Source organism: Thamnophis elegans, chromosome 2, assembly GCF_009769535.1.
Source record: "Thamnophis elegans isolate rThaEle1 chromosome 2, rThaEle1.pri, whole genome shotgun sequence".
NCBI classification, from domain to species: domain Eukaryota; kingdom Metazoa; phylum Chordata; class Lepidosauria; order Squamata; family Colubridae; genus Thamnophis; species Thamnophis elegans.
In genome coordinates, this window is record NC_045542.1 from 33,340,245 (window position 1) to 33,354,549 (window position 14,305).

Sequence of the window (14,305 nt, forward strand, 5' to 3'; positions counted from 1 at the left end):
ATTAAACTTGTTGGAACAACTCAGTACTTTGAACTCAAGTCACTGCTTCTTTTTCCAATATCAGCTTCAAATAGAGAAATCAGTTCCATATTTCTTTCACTCAAAAAAGCTGCTGACCCTTAAAGTCAATTTCCTCATGACATGAACATCTTCCAGAGCAACCATGGGATCTAATGCTATCAGTAAAGTAATATAAGTAGTGTGGCACTGATATAATCCAAGCTGCACCCCTTTCTTACTTTTGTGCAACTTCATAACACACTTATAAAAGGTGCAGAGCTTATATAATAACTTTCAATTTTGCTTTTGTTATTGCTTTCATTGACTCCCCTCCCCGCCAGTCTATGTACCTCCAAGAACAGCAGGAATAAATAGAGCACATTTTAACCATTGTCCTCAGCAAAAGCAATATCATATAGATGAGTGTATATTGGAAAGCTATACACACATGCATATATTTGTGAAACCAATCAAACTAATACACAATCTTGGTTCAATTTAGCAAAATCATATACAAAAAAAGTGAATTTAAGGAATAATTGCTTAGTAAAAAGCAAATACTAGGCTAATCACATTAACTAACACACACATGTACATGTCTGTCTGTATGTATGCATGTATATGTCTTTCTGTGTGTATGGTAAAATGAGTATCCAAAATATATCAGGCAATATTTCAGATTTGTTTGGGCATTTTTCCTTTTCATTATCAACTAAGAAATTAAGTGGAAATAATACATCTAACACTGATAATACATGCCATTAATTTGTTCTCTTCATGGGAATTTCATCTGTTTTGAATCTTCCAAGCAATGTGGTTTAATCAGATCCTTTAAAGTTAAACAGATGGGAGTTTTACTTAGATATTTTGTTATATTTAATCATTACAAAAATCTTGTTTCTCTCCACTAAAAATCATATAGACTCATTAAAACTGGAAGTCTTTTTCATTTCAATTAGAGGGGGACATGAAAGGAGCCTCCCCGAAGAATGTGTGCTGTTAAACATATTTGGGCATCCCCTGGACAAGAGTTTATAGCTGCCTAATCCTCTCAATCCAGAAGCATCCAAAGCATAGATGCTCATTTCCACCTATGACACTGTGCATTCCAAAAATCGAAAATCATCAGGTACACAGATGACTATTATTTCAGTAAACATTGAGGTTTTGTCCATCTATAAGGAAGAACTGTTGTGGGACTTGTGCCAAAAGTATAACTGCGATGTCTTGTGTAGGCCCACAGAGGCAATCTTCAGAAAAGACCTGAAACACAGAGTGTGTGGCTTGTAGCAGAGAAGCTCCTATGCAGAGCAGCATAGTTTTTGTTAAGGTTGGGATTCAGGTTCTGTTCACAACAATATCAGAAATAACTTAATAACTGTAGAACTGAGCAACTATATGGTCACTTCAGTGTATAAACCATCATTAACTTGAGATCAGGGATGACACATTTACTACGTTTAATAAGAATAAAATAAATTTTGTCACTTTAATTGTCTCAGCAGCATCGGGTACAGATGATGACAGAAATGGGGTGACTTATACAGTGGCCAGATTCGAATAACCTGCCTCTTACATGACAAGAAGTTACCAGCTTCATTTAACAGTGGAAGGTGGCGCAGGGGATGTAACCCAAACTTGATATTTGTGAGCGACTGTATAATCCAGCAATGTGTCACAATGTGTCTGCCCATCTATCCCAAATTCCCAGCACCAGCCAATTATGTGTCACGTCAACACTGTAGTTCAACCTCAGTATCCCCTTCAGATGTAGATATAAGTTTAAAAAAGCCAGCTGGCCTACATGTCAGAGATTTGCACAGTGCTGTTACTCCATTAATACCTAAACTTCACTATTACCACAAATTTGTGGAGGTCGGTAAAAAATGTTCCCAGTTGTCAACCCCACGGGCCTGCAAAACCAACTATATCAAAAGTCTTACAGTAGAAACTAAGGATAAATAGCAGAGCCCCAGGGCAGAGGTGTTCATATGAGATAATCTTTCAATATCTGTCATTAACGTCTTTTTATGTTCTTCAATATCCATAATTATTAAAAATTGGCAAGAGTTAGCTAGTATATTTCAGAAGGTCAGCTGTCTTGGTGCCATCATATGTCTTATTATATCCCATCCTGTGTAATGTCTCCCAAGGGACACCATGTAAAGCCACTTTTTCACTGAAAGATTTTCCCTGTGGACTGAAAGTAACCCCTGATCATCAGAGGAATTCGCCCTCCTGGGATAAGCATAAATTCTAGCTGGTTATTTAAAAAAACACAATCCAGATTTTGGCCACTGTTTTTGTAATTCCTGGTTCTAATCTTAAAGTGATGAAGGACTTGCATAAGTGCCCTTAAACTTAGACAGCACCTTCTCTACTGGAACTAAGAGTAAAATCATGATTTTATACCATACAGCTGTTGTGCCATTATGTTTGCTTCAAATAGTTTTAAAGCAGCTAGACTGTAATGCTCAGCTTTAGAGAAATAGAAAGACAGAACAGCCATAGCAGTCCAATTGGCCACCTGGGATACACCGGCCAGATGTGAATCTCTGCTTTCAGTTGAATGGAAAGAAGGAGGGAACGTTATAAAATGACAGTCTGACAAGGAAGAGAATTAAACTTCCTTCCTCTATATTTCCTGTAATATAAACCCACCCCTTCAAACACATTGGTAGTGGCATATACTATGCATTTATGTCATTGGTCAATTGGGTTTGGGTTAATCATCTTTAGCTTATATATGGTGGATTTTATGCCCCTTCCAGCAGTGATGTAATACAGTTTGCCAGGTATGAGTTGCCATTTTTGTTCCTTGCTCCCCTCACCCCATTTTTGATACAGACAGCCAAAACAGGAAGCTCCAATAACTGAGTTTCAATGCACACCAAAGAGAACTGATCTGCTGAGTTTGGTCTAATGGATTGCAACTCTAATTTACTGGAAAGAGAGGTTGCATATTGCAGGCATTGGTGAGGCTGAATGGATAGAAATGTGGATGTGGGTGTATAAGGTCATAAATCTACAAATATTACAAGCTGTTTCTTAATTTAAAATGCATTCTTTTCTAATCATTGTGAGCTCAAAAGGTACAGACTATTAAAAAAAAAAACATTCCATTCTGCCTGGATCTGCTTCATAATTCAGTGTTCAGCTAATACTGAGGCACTGCTTATTTTCAATCCTTCCATTGGAAATTTGCAATTTGATCTGGAGAAAAGCAATCAGTAAAAATGCACTGATGATGTCACCTAGATTTGGCACTTGTTTTCTCAGCAAGAAAACAATCAAGCTCAGAGAGCACCAAGGACCTTTTAATCAGCACAAAGCCATTTCCAGAACCTATTTGGATGCAGACTGGTATACTGTGTGATGATATTTAGTAGAGAGATGTACCTTTGTCTTCCCACCCTTTTCTGTTCCATTAGCTTTGAAATGGCCAGTGACCTGTGTGAGAATTAAAAGGTTGGCCAGATGTTTCCTGAACAAGGAACAGAGTTCTGTTTCCCCTTTGCATGTCATCTTGCAAGAGATGAAGTTATAATGAGTTCAAATATTATAATTTCACAAAATTGATAGTGAGAATTTGAAAATAAGATTTGTTGGAAATTATGGATAAAAATATATGAAAATAAGTATAGGTCTAAAGAGTTTTTAATTATCAGATTTATAAATAAGAAGGCCAATTGCAAAACAGATGACTTTATTAGTCTCATGTTCACTGTGTTTTGTAATTCAGACAAGTAATTAGAGGAATCTATGTGTAACACATTTCTCCTGCTCTCACTCATCCTATATGGTTGCATTCAGATGAGTTTGCAGTCTTGTTTCTATTTCTGATTTCTTATGAGTTTTTTTTTGACAAGAATCAAGAACTTCAGTCCCCCTGGAAGGAAAGAAAATAGACTTTCTAAGAACACAAGTTTTGTTTCTTCTATTGTTTGAGAAACCGAACTATGAATGTTCCTATATCACTTTTGGCCAGGTAGGGAAGGCTTCTAGCAGTTGTAGTCAGAGGTGGTATTCAGCAGGCTCTTACTAGTTCTGGAGAACCAGTAACGGAAATTTTGAATAGTTCAGAGAACAGCTAAATGTCACCTCTGACCGGCTCCGCCCTATCTATTCTCTGTCTCCTGAGTCCCAGCTGATTGGGAGGGAATGGGGATTTTGCAGGAACCTTCGCCTGCCATGCCCACCAAGACACGCCCACCAAGCCATGCCATGCCCACCAAGCGACACCCACAGAACCAGTAGTAAAACAAGTTTGAATCCCACCACTGGTTGTAGTTCAGCAACATCTTCATCTTGACTTTAGTGCAGTTAAAAATCTCTAATGAAGCACTTTTAGAGACAAAATGCATTAATTTATGAAGTAATTTCTACACGATGGTGAATATATGTGTCCCAGGATAATGTTGCAGGATCCAATTTGGGTCAGTCACCAGGACTAGAAATTTTGTTTCCCAAGCTTTTGGATTCATTCTGGAGCCCATCTTCAGGGAACTTCTCTCTAATTTCTAGAGCAGTGTTTCTCAACCTTGGCAACTTGAAGATGTCTGGACTTCAACTCCCAGAATTCCCCAGCCAGCATCCGCCGGCTGGGGAATTCTGGGAGTTGAAGTCTGGACATCTTCAAGTTGCCAAGATTGAGAAACACTGTTCTAGAGTTTGGACTATATATTGATCTAATGTTTGTTTCTTCTCAGAGCTCTTTACCTGTTCAGGTGGTCACTTCTTCAACTGTGTTCATGGAGATTCTGTTTCCATATGTATATTAAGTGGCAATCCGAACCAGAAGACTCAATAAATCAGATAATTATGCCAATGAAGTTTTGCAAAATTGCAATTAAATATCCTGCATGGGAGATTGAGTTTGACAGATAATAACATTGACTTCTGAAATCGATTTCTGAATGTTCTTTATCCTTGTGTCAATGGTATAGGGATTGAGTTATAATCCTTATGAAGAGAATGTGAGAAATAATGTGCTTCATAATATGTGAAGTTGCTGAACTTTGCCTGTTGTTTGTTTATTCCAGAGTTTCCATGACTACTAGCCATTTAGCTAAATTCATCCTTAGTGTAACTATCTAAGCCTTTCTAAATCCAGCTAAACAAGTGGTGAACATCAATTATTGTTTAATTTGTGAGTTAACTTCAGTGCATTTGATGTTGGCCAAACAATCAGTTTGTTCTGATAATTCTGGATGTATTTGCAATGAATTTCATTAGGCCCACCCAACTGCTTTGCCATGCTTTTACCTCTCCCTGGAGCTGGCAGGCAATCTTGAATGTTGCTGTTGTCATCCTGTGTCCCCAGAACCGCTCTGTACCATGCTATTGTTCAAACAGCTACTATGCACAAAGTTCTGTTATTGGTAGTTCCCTTGACTGAAATTCCACACCCAGCCAATATCATCCATCAACTGGTGGATAAAAAGCCTCTTCCAATTGGTATGCACAATGCCCTGTTAGTCCATGAACCCTTTCCTTTTATTCCTTTGCAGTAATCCAGTTCATAGTAAATAGACAAAAAAAAAAAAAAACCAAAACCTTGTAATTATGGATCGACCAGCTATTAGCCATTAAAGAGGGTTGTCATTGTTTGCATTGTTTATCAAATTTATTGGCTGCCCATCTTATCACAGGTTAACTCTTGGCTGGTTTTTAGCAGTCACCCAAACTCAGATATACAGTACCTGCTGAATAAAATTGTTAACAGAGCTGAAGTTAGAGAAAGGAGTTTTGCTTCTGGGAGAGGAAAGCTATAAATTACCCCAAGAACAAAATCCAAGAAGAGAAAGCCAACACACACACACACACACACATACACACACACCGCAAACCTTAAAAGATTCCCTGAGAGTAGCAGCCACTGGGAAGGGCATTTTCTGCCATATACACTGCAGAAGTGCAAAAGCCAACTCCTTTTGATTATGCATTCAGTTACATGTGTGAGTTCAGGGATGGACTACTGAATGTCAGGCCTTTATGGTAATCTATTTATTAAAAGTTTCTGTTGCAGCCAAACCAGAATTGCAGAATAGGTACCAAGTACAGGGACCAGCCTCATGTCCCACAGCATATCTGCCAGACGGAGCTGAGCAAATTGCCATTCCGATTTAAATCTCCTCTGCCAAATGCCATGGATTGTCTAGATACGGTAGGCAGTCTTGAACAAGGATAATAGGGAAGATGCTGCACCTGGAACAGAGCACCAGGCCACATTTTCACGGAGATCCAGCTGCAGATTGACCTTGAAATACAGGCAGTATTATGAAGGCATGGTTGGAAATGGTGGTGGCAAACGCATTGTGGGAAGAGGAACTCATGTAGATGTGGCTTAGGGAAGTTCTACCTTCATGAAAAAGAGAAAAAGATTATCTTTGTTCTTCACCAGCAAATGAAAAGGTGCTCCAATCACTTAGTCATTTTAGTTGTGCTGTATTTCGAAAAATTGCCAAAGAATGTAAAAAATCCTGGAAGCAATTGTGGTCAAATCAAAAATCCAGCCAATTTACTTGAACTTAACGTTGGCATCCCTAGCATCTACTGGTAGAACAAAATCCTTTGCAAAGGATTGCAAAGGCTTTAAAGACCTTTTTTTATTCTTTTCCAACCAGCAAATGTTGGAAAGAAATTACAGAAAGGCATTCACGGTTCTGTCTACATTTCTATCAGCAGGTGATTTTCCAAAAACTGAACAGAGCACAAGCAGATTTGGTGTGGCAGGAGAAAATGGCAAAAGAAAAATTAAGCTTGAAAATAGGGTGACAGGATGGAGGAGGCTACAAAGGAAATGCTCCCTCCAGTACATCCCTATAGGGTTAGGATGCTGCCAGTACCTCCATTTTAATCACCTTCTTTCCTTCCTCCTAATCATGTGACCCAGAACAAAGTTTATGCAGCTCATCTTGTATTTTTCCACAATCCCCATACATGCAAACATGTACAGATGCAACAAGTTTTATATAGCCCACCCTGATTTTCCCCAAATTTATGGTGTGAGTAATAACATTCACATGCAGGTAGGTTTTCAGGGTGACAATGAAATAAGTACAGAGTCTTTCCACAGTTTATTTTAGTTCTTAGTTACAGATAGTCCTCAATTTACAACCATTCATTTAGTGACCATTTGAAGTTACAATAGCACTGAAAAAAGTGACTTATGAACATTTTGCATACATTGCAGGTCACATGATTAAAATTCAGACACTTGGCAACCAACTAATGTTTATGATGGTTGCAGTGTCCTGAGATCATATGATCAGCTTTTGCAACCTTCTGGCAAGCTAGTGGGGAAGTCAGATTCGACAGATGAGCCGTGGTGGTGCAGTGGTTAGAGTGCAGTACTGCAAGCTACTTCTGCTGCCTGCCAACTGCCAGCAGTTTGGCAGTTTATATCTCACCAGGCTCAAGGTTGACTCAGCCTTCCAACCTTCCGAGGTGGGTAAAATGAGGACCCAGATTGTTGGGGGCAATAGGCTGACTCTTAAACCGCTTAGAGAGGGCTGTAAAGCACTATGGAGTGGTATATAAATCTAAGTCTATTGCAATTCACTTATCTCAGGGGCCACCCCCCCCCCCGCCCCGGATTGCTGCCCATTCAGAACCAACGGAAATGGTGGGTGGAGTGTGTGCAAAACCATTCCCTCTCCCAACCCACCCCCACCGCCGCCTCTTCCGCCAGTTCGCTGAGGCAGAAAGGTTGGGAGCTGCTGACTTAACAATCATGTCACTAACTTAAAAACTGCAGAGATTCACTTAACAACTCTAGCAAGAAAGGTTGTAACATTGGGCAGAATACACTTAACAACTGTTGCTTAGCAATGGAAATTTTGGGCTCAATTGTAGTCATAGGTTGAAGACTACCTGTCTATTTATACTTAAATCTTTCAAAAGAAAGGAATATGTACAAGGAATGTGAATTTAAAATGTTCCCACAGTTTATGGGTAATTTGAAGAATGTGTCAGAAGAAAGGAACCCTGCCAGTGATTACTTCTCAAATAAATAGGCCTGATTTCTGCTTCCATAAGATTTTTCCCCTTCCAGTCCTTATTGTGGAAAAACATTGTTCAAGTTATTTTTAAATATGCATTCTTATTAGACTTACAAGGAAGAGTAAACTGAAAATTTGGTCATATATGGCTAGTGATCATAGACACAGGATTTTAGCAACGTTGAAAAATCAAATATGGTTTGCACACCTTGATCTAGGGCTTAATTTAAAATGTGAAAAGCAATGGTAGATTATTCAAGCAAACGTAGTTTGAAATGGTGGCTTAGTTTGATTTGCAAACTTGGTTTCTGATAAAAGATTGGGAATTGTTTATGGTGAATGAGCCTATGACATGATTCCTAATGTATCTGAAGCAGAGGTGGGTTCCTACCAGTTCAGACTGGTTTGGCCGAACCGGTAGTAACTTGGTGGCCTGGGTTATTGAAACTGGTAGCGACCCATGCCTGCAATGCCCCGAACCAGTTCTCCTACGGGGCCGCCATTTTGTTTTTCGGTTCTGTGCGTGCGCAGAGCAATTTTTAGTAGATTTTTTTTCAATGTTTAAGGTTTTGCACATGCGCAGACCTTTTAATTTGCAAATGCTCAGATATATGTAGTGTGCATCTGGTGTGTGTGTGTGTGTGTGTGAGCAAAGCTAGCGCGTGCACACAAAATTTTTGAGGCACCGAACCAGCAGTAATGCCGACAGCAACCCACCGCTGATCTGAAGCAAAGGCAATCATAAGAACTGTCATCTACGCTTCCTCCTACCAACAGGCCTAGAGTAGATGTGTCACTGAAGCCAGAAAAACTCCAAAAATATACATCTCTGCAACAATGGATCTCTGACACAGATGCTTCTTGAAATGACAACTCTATGTGCTCAAAGCCCCTTCTGCCACAAGGCCATTGCCTTTTCAAGTTGGGGGATTCCCTTGCAAAAGGCCTGTCAGAAGACATAATAATACAAACTTCACTTCCTTTCACAATGAGGCCCGAATTGAAAAGGCCCATGAATGAGTCTGCTGGGGAGCTTTGGCTGGTTGTCTTTGAGTTTGAACCAGTGGTGGGTTTCAACATTTTAAGAACCTCTTCTGTAAGTGTGGCCTGCTTTGTGGGAGTGGCTTGCCAGCCATGTGACAGTGGGAGTGGCTTGCCGGCCATGTGACTGGGTGGGCATGGCCAACTTGTAAAATGTGGTGAAACTCATTTAACAATGCTCTTGATTAGCAACCAAAATGTTGGCTCAGAAACTCTGGCATTTGAAGCACGCAGGTCTTAACGCTGTCAAGTTATAAGACCCTTGCACCCCTATCCCTTTAGAGAAAAAAACCCCAGGGGTGTTCAAATTTGACAGCTGTAAGACTTGTGGATTTCAACTCCCAGAATTCCTCCTCCAGTCATGTTGTCTCAGGAACTCTGGCATTGAAGTGTGCAAGTCTTAAAGCTGTCAAGTTACAAGACCCTTGCACCCCTAACCCTTTAGAAAAAAAACCCCAGGGGTGTTCAAACTTGACAGCTTTAAGTCTTTAAGGTTTAAATAGGACTCTTAGAGCAGGCGGAGTGATTGGTGAGCCAGCCAATCAGTGAGCGGCGGGCCGGGCAAGCGTGGTGCGGACGGGCGTGGGGAGGGAGCTGGAACTGGTTCTAAACGGCATGGTAGATTTGTGGAACCTCTTCTATAGAAGAGGTTAGAACTGGCAAGAACCTGGTTTGAACCTCCTCCACCTAACCCCACACCAGGTTGAAATATACTGCTGTTGCTTACTTAAACTGCATGTTGGAAAGAAAGTGCCTGCAACTAAGTAAAGGGAAACAATATTGGGGCAATGTCACCGCAGTGATGAGGAATGTCTAGAGGAAGCTGCTGGATACTGAAATTGAGGAAGCCAGGAAAGAGGATCAAAGCATTAGGAAAGAGACATTTGGAAGTAGAGGGTAGGATCCCAGGGCACCATCGTTCACTCACCCCTGTCTGACTGAAATGGCAAGCCACTGGGGAAACGAAAGTGGTGTGTGCACAATACACAGCTTTTATCTAAGCAGTCCCGTCAGCGTTTGGTTTCCTTTTTCCTGATATTATTCTTGGGATGGAAGAAGCCCAGCCAATTCTCTCCCCCCCCCACCTTCTTTAAAGGCAGATGATCTAGCTGAAAATTAAGTTGCAGCATTTCTGCTAACTCATTCTACGGACAGAGAAAATGACAATTGGCAAGAGGAAATGTGAGGCAATTACTCTGATGGATAACTTCAGACAGTTCACTCCTGGGGCTGAAAGGCATCACGAGGAAAGGGGGAAAAAAGAGCCCACTTATAGTTCAGAGGGATAGGAGCCGCCATAAACACATGATGACCTCATGGCAAGTGAGGAAAAGGAAGCAACTTAAAACAAAACTTAATCAGGCAGCAATTGGGGCCGGAGATTTTCACAGGCTACTGTTGTGATTGTTGGTTCATTGGGAATTCTGTAACTGTCCCGGATATCCATTCGCTTGTATCAAGAATGTCAATGCAGTAGTTAGAACAAGATTGCATAGGCCAGGGGTGTCAAACTCGATTTCATTGAGGGCTACCTCAGGATTGTGTTTGACTTTGGGGGGGGTGGTATGGCCAACTGAACAGACAAGTAGCAGACTCATTGCGGGCCAGTCCTTCTCTGTTTCCAGGATGGCTCCGCAGGCGAGATCTAAGTACCCTGTGGGCTGGATATGGCCCCCGGGCCTTGAGTTTGACACCCCTGGCATAGAGGTAGTGGCCTAGGGTGTTATTTCTGTATGAAGCAGGGATTCTGGAATCATGATTACTTGTTTGGTTATAATCATTATGAATCATTAATTCATTGATCATTGCTATTGTTAAGAACCCCCCCTTCATCCAGGCCTTTGGTGAGGGAGAACGACACCCCTCACTTCATCACGCATGCCAACTTTTAACTTTATTAATTGCACTGTAATTTCTGTCTTTCATTGCTATGAGCTGCTCAGAGTGGCTGAGAATCAGGCAGCATACAAGTTTCATGCATTTTATTAAAGGTTTTCACATAAGCAAAAAGTAACCATGAAATTATATAGAGTGAAATTAAGGAAAAGAGAGACAGGGAAGATGAAAAAAATAAAGTAGAACCGTAATGAACAAATTCATTTCTGTATATGCTGCCTGTCCAAATTATGTGTAGAGACATATATGCAGTTAAGTAAATCTACCTTCAAGTAAATTAATAAAAATCACTGGCAGGCATTGGAGGTTGAAATGTCCTCCAATGCCTGCCAAACAGGCATTACCAAACAGACTTTACCAAGACATTGTTGTTGTTGTTGTTGTTAGTTGCGAAGTCATTCCCAACCCATCGCAACCCGATGGACAACGTTCCTCCAGGTCTTCCTGTCCTCTACCATCCCCCGGAGTCCATTTAAGCTCACGCCTACTGCTTTGGTGACTCCATCCAGCCACCTCATTCTCTGTCGTCTCCTTCTTCTTTTGCCCTCAATCATTCCCAGCATTAGGCTCTTCTCCAGTGAGTCCTTCCTTCTCATTAGGTGGCCAAAGTATTTGAGTTTCATCTTCAAGATCTGGTCTTCTAAGGAGCAGTCAGGGTTCATCTCCTGTAGGACTGACTGGTTTTATCGCTTTGTGGTCCAAGGGACTCGCAGGAGTCTTCTCCAGCACCATAGTCCAATGGCCTCAATTCTTTGGTGCTCAGCCTTTCTTATGGTCCAACTTTCACAGCCATACATACATGCCAAGACATGGAGGACAACAATAAAAGGCAATCCAATCCATATGTTGCAGGAACAGGATGTAATTATCAGCTCATCTTTAAGATTGGTAAGAAATTACTTCCAGAAAGATTGCCTAGTTCAGGGGTGTCAAACTGGCGGCCCTCGGGCTGGATGCATCATGCTCAGGCCACACCTACCCAGCTCCACAAATGGGATGCCGCAGGTTTGACCCCCTGAACTAGAAGACTAGTCAGTCTTTTGCAACCAAAGCAAACAGTCTTGGGCTACATTAAGGACTAATATATTAATTACGGCTAAAATTTTTCATAAGAAATGCCCCAACTCCCTTTCTAATAGTACTCAAATGAATCTACCATTAGGGTTTAGAGCAGTGGTTCCCAACCTTTTTTGGCCATGCCCCACCTAAGCATCTCTAAAATCCTGATGCCCCCCGTGACATATAATTCTTACTTTACTCAAAAAGTGAATTCACTGACTTGGAAGACGGTGTTGTAGATTGCATCAAGGGAGTTTAGTTAGTAGAGACAAGGTTTTCTGTTAGTAGAGCCAGTTTTCTGTTTCTGTTCTCCTTGTTTTTTGTTTTTAACTTTTATATATGGTACCAGTTTTATATTATAGTTGTCAGCCATCTAGAACTGGTTTTAAGATATGTGGGCATACAAGAATTAAAAATCCCATATGGGCTAGATATGTCTCAGATTAAACATGTATATTGTGAACAAAATGCATTCTATGTCTGCTTGATGGAGTGGAATAGCATAGAAGGCACTCATATAAACATGAATTATGTCATTAAAATCTGAAATTGACTCCATGATCCAAAACCATATACCCTCCTCTTTGCCCTCCTCTTTGCTGGAGAGAGGGAGAGAGGGAGGGAGGGGTGGAGGGAGGGAGGGAGAGAGAGCGAGCGAGTGAGAGAGAGAGAGAGCGAGATAGAGATAGGAGCTGAAAGTCAGTAACTGCAATTATATCTCCCAGTTGTATTGGCAGGATTAAAGTGTCAGAAGCATCTGTAGACTGCCATTTGTGCGGGTTGCAGATGGCAGGCAATAAACCTGATGTCATAAAAGAATCCTCTCCTATTTTAATGTCTTACAAGACATTTGGGCTGGCTGCTGAAGGCCATTGATAAAGTGCGACAAAACAGTGAGGATTTTGAGAAATGTGAATCTCATCTGTCTGACATTTTGGAGTTGCTTTGGGAGTTCTTTGCAGTGGGCGTGGGAGGAAGTTGTAAAAATTATAGTCCCCAAAGGACAATTAAAACCAGAACTACCAATGGCTTGTTTTTAGTACTCATTGTTTTCCATAGTTGCAATAAAAAAGACAGTAATATCTGGAGGCAGGTCAGACTCAAAAAAAAAAATTCTATTGCCAATTAGCGATCAGACACTCTGAAGCATCCTTCCCCAACCTGGTGGTCTTCAAATCCTTAGGATAGTAACTCACAAACACTTGGCAAGTGTTCCTGAGAACTCTAAAGTGTTCTTTAGAGAGCCTGTGGGAAACATGGAACTGAAGACGTATGTCCATTTGTTATCAAAGGTACCAGTTCACCAATTACTACCCACCCCCCAAGAATAATCTTGGAATGCCTTGGGTAATCAATGCATAGGGGATTTCTGTTAATGATCACTAGACTCTTTCCTTCTGAATTGTAATATCCTGGAAACATGAAATAACTCCATATCCATCATGCACAATGATGGGCAATACAGGACCAGATATTTGAAGAGGTAGATGTTCATTTCCAATGAAAAAATGGTAAACATTGCCTTATTTGGTGATTTATTATTTGCTTATTATAGTTCTCAATTTAGGAGTCAGTCTTGGAATTTCCTGGCCATGTCTCAGAAAAATATTACTTTGGTCTGATCTTGCTTAATATTTTACAAGATCGGGCAAAATTGGAAATATGTTGATTTCTAAATAAAGCTAGGTTAGTAGGATCATAAAACTATTTTAATATAAATGAACATTTATGAAATATAAAGTGTACTCTTAGCAAGAAGATAAGTTGCAAATCATGACAGAACCAGGACGAATAAGAAATATTACCCCCCCCCCCCTTTATCTTTTGCAAAGTAATGATTTTTCAAACTATTAATTTGCATGTTAGCGTAATGGTAGTAATATAAGCAAACTGGTTTGCAGCTGTGTAAATTACAGACTATTTGAATACTTCAATTCTTGAAAAAGTCCCTCAAATTCAAATTTGATTAATTAGATTGACTAATTGTTTTATCTGATACACAACTATTATTCAGTCTTCCCCATTTTGTACAAGGGGTACTCATTGTTTTCTGGAAACTGAAGAAAGAATGTTCTTAATGGAGGTTCCCAAATTTTGATATTCCTTGTAGAAACCTTAAACCACATTTCTCTTTGTTAATCGTCTTTCACCTGTTCCAAGGCTGAAACATTTTTGCACACCTTTTGAATTAGGTTTCAATTTGTTATATATAATCTATTTTTTTCCACAGTTAAATTCAGTTGCACGTTACAATAGAAGCTTGGAATAAATCAGTGCAAGCTTTCACGATCAGTGTCACAGTTGCT